We start from the raw sequence: 3,777 nt of genomic DNA, 5'->3' as shown, positions 1-3,777 counted from the left end.
CAATTGAGCATCTCTGGAGAGACCTAAAAATGGCTGTCCACCAACGTTTACCATCCAACCTGACAGAACTGGAGAGGATCTGCAAGGAGGAATAGCAGAGAATCCCCAAATCCAGGTGTGAAAAACTTGTTGCATCTTTCCCAAAAAGACATATGGCTGTATTAGATCAAAAGGGTGCTTCTACTAAATACTGAGCAAAGGGTCTGAATACTTAGGACCATGTGATATTTCAGTTTTTCTTTTTTAATAAATCTGCAAAAATGTCAACAATTCTGTGTTTTTCTGTCAATATGGGGTGCTGTGTGTACATTGAGGAAAAAAAATTAACAAATGATTTTAGCAAATGGCTGCAATATAACAGAGTGAAAAATGTAAGGGGGTCTGAATACTTTCCGTACCCACTGTATGTATCATTCTTTCTGTTTGTAAGGTCTAAACGTTTTAAAACCTTTTTTGGAGAGTATTCACTGAACGTAAACAATGTATGCTGTTCTGTGTCAGCTATGCCACGTGGATACAATGTTTTTGTTCGCATGGTGCAACAGCATATGTTGTTTACGTTCTGTGAATACTCTCCAAAATGGTGCCAGGGTGATGCGAAGGAGACAAATAGTTGAATAAAGGTTTTTTTTGGGGTTTTTTTGCGCACAAAAAGTATTCTCGTGGCTTCATATAAAACCCATGATGTCACATGTCTTATTTTACCAATGTCCTTGCTACGTTTCTGGACCTTGATCGTGGTAATTACATTGCTGTCTACAAGCAGGGTCAGAGAAAAATTCATAAAAAATATCTTAATTTGTGTTCCGAATATGAACGAAGGTCTTACAGGTTTGGAATGACATGAGGGTGAGTAATTAATGATAGAATTTTCATTTTGGGGTGAACTATTCCTTTAAGCATGCATTTGTCAATTAACCTAAGTTAGTCTTAACAGTCTTTGCTTTTGTGGTTAAAAAACAAAATACACTTTCAGCTTAATTGTACTTTTTTTTTTTTTTTTTTTTTTTTTTTACAGTTTTAGTTAGATGTGTAAAAACATTTGAAGAAATGTTCATACAGCAAAAAAAAAAAGTCAAGCTTAAATATGATAGTTGCTTTGACATTGTTTTGCAGTATATTCTCTGTCTATACATGTAATTTTTATTCTTTTTCAGGTAGACAGTCTCAGTTTTCTTCGAGTCATAAATTTGTGACCATAAGGTAAGTGTTTGTGAAGAAAACCAGTCAACATTTCTTGCCACATTGTCAAATAAAGACAAGTGGCTCTTCTGTGCATAGTTTACATTGAGAGTGAGCTTCTTGTACTCTAAAGCTTACACTGAAGAATACATTGTATTTTCACAGTAAGGAGAAGTGCCATATTTAACGGGGTTCAACAAGATGGTTCACTGACTCTTTGCCAGTGAGAGAGCGTTTCTGGCCAGTTGAAAGAACACTTGCCCTTTCCAGCCAGTTCTGTGTTGCCACTGAAAACTTTACGTTCATTAATCTTTATTTTTATGCAAAAAAAATTTTTTTATTTAATGCATTTTTTTTAAATGTACATCAATTTTTTTATGGCTTAAATTGTAAAAATGTATGGTTTATATTGTCAAAAATGACCTGTGATAGCCATTGAAGCATTAGCAATTCTGTAATTTTTTTTTAGCAGGTGTGATTATTATTATTTTTTTTAATTTGTAAGAAAATTAACATTTAAAAACATACATTTAACCTGCTATTTCTGGAAAATATAAAGATGTATTTCTAAATATTTATTTATTTTAAGACGTAAAAATGTTGGTAGGTCGAGTAAAAACACTACTGGCTGATTGAGTAAACAGAAAAATCCTTATAGTTTAGCTCTGTTTAGTGCTTTAGGTCTAGCTTGAATGAGTGCAGATGTTCAAATATATTCATTATGTGGCATTACTTACAAACAGTTATTAATTAGAGGTAGTATTTGCGCTATACAGACGGCTTTCTGCTTTCATCAGAGCTTCAGAATCTGCAAGTAACTTTTTAACATAGTTTACATATACTGTGTATTAACTTACTGCTGTTTACCTAAAGTGTCTTATCCATATTGTATTTTTATTTGTTATTCATTAAGTAGGTTTACAGTTTAATGAAGCAACACTTTTGGGGCCTGTAAGAGAAAAGGTAGCTAAGCTAGTAATTGTGATAGTGTGTTGTTGATGATGATCGGAGGGAAAGTTCAACAGTGTTGACATCCCTCTGTTTACACACTCCTGGTTGCGTCAGCAGCGTTTTAGAGACTTAAGCCTGTTGATGAGTCATGTTGTATTTGAGATTTTTATTTATTTAATTTTTTACTTCATCTTTTCACACAATGAAAAAACTATGTGGCAACGTGAGCAACATGACGAATGATGATGAGAGATGAGATAAACACACATCTTCCACTATATTTGCATTCCCCTTGGGCATCATAGCATGTGTGCCCTCATAGCTATTGCCATTTGAAATGCATCTCCCAGCCTTTGTAGTTTTTGGTTGTTCGGTGTGACTAAAACACTCAATGCGCAACCCCCATCCCTCTCCTCAGATGCACGCTAGCTACAATGGGATAATAGGCAAAACAGCATTAGCGAGATCTAACGCACGGGCATAAATAGATGAGTCAGAGTTCCTCCATTTGCGCATTGATGAGATCCCGAGCCTCTGTTTGCATCCATTGGTAAGAGTAGTTGGGGCATATTTACGTGAGTCACACTTTCTTTTGCCCCGTAATGGGACAATTGCATTACACTCTCAAAACTTCCTGTTTTATGAAGTGTGAGAGTTTCATTTGCTGATTATATCAACTGATGCATAACAATGAAGCTGTTCATTCACACCTTGTTCAGTCAAGCTCTAAAGAATCAATATTATAGCTTGGAGAGTGTAATGACTGTGTACGACTGCTAGGGGGAGCCATTTAGTCATGCTCCTTCTGTCAAACAAATTTATTTTGTGACACCAGGACTGACAAGTGCAGTCTTTCAAATAAGCTCCTGTTTCGACTTGTCCAATTCCTTTTAATAAACCTTTTACATCCACACTCTCCCTCAATCATTCCACTTTCATTAGCCAAACAGACTGTGACGTTGTCGTCTCAGGGCCTCAGCTGTGTTCTCTTGATTTTGTGTGGAATGTAGTGAGTGTGGCTCACAGTGCCAGTGGGTAAAGTCTTGTGTTTGTTATCCCTGACGGCGTTCTTTCCATCTGTCATAAGCTCTTGTTACCTCAGTGAATCGAGTGGTGTTGTAATCACTGACACAGTGACGTTCAATGGCGAACATCTCCCACCACCACAGGCTGATATGTGTCCCATGGGAGCTCGAGTTGCTGATCAACAAGCGCATGTATGCTGAGCTTTGCCAAGCGTTCACCCTTTAGCAGTGCAACCATTAAATCCAATCCACCGTCGTCTTTTCCCCTCTCTGTTCAAACTCTTTCCATCCCACTACTCCCCCTCCTGTAGCCTTTCATGCTTGCTCACAATCTTCAGTGTAACCTCCAGACACCACTCTCGCGCACTCGATTCTAGGGCCGGTGCCCCAGTGCCACTCACCCCAAAACCCAACCTCCCTCAGCCAGCGCTGGTCTGTGTGGAGATTATGTAAGCTTGCCTCTATAAATAGTGGCGCCCGGGATCTTTTGTCTTTACCTGCTCGCTCTTAGCCCAACAGTTTTATTTCTGGAGAGCTTGTGGAAGCAATGCCATGCAGAGCGCCTGTTACCATAGTTACTTATGTTAGCGAGGAAAGAGAGAGAGATGCCACATTCTTA

Source organism: Sinocyclocheilus grahami, unplaced genomic scaffold (genome assembly GCF_001515645.1).
Source record: "Sinocyclocheilus grahami isolate Dianchi unplaced genomic scaffold, SAMN03320097.WGS_v1.1 scaffold17.1, whole genome shotgun sequence".
NCBI classification, from domain to species: domain Eukaryota; kingdom Metazoa; phylum Chordata; class Actinopteri; order Cypriniformes; family Cyprinidae; genus Sinocyclocheilus; species Sinocyclocheilus grahami.
The sequence above is the reverse complement of the archived record's forward strand: the minus strand, read 5'-3'. Positions refer to the sequence as shown.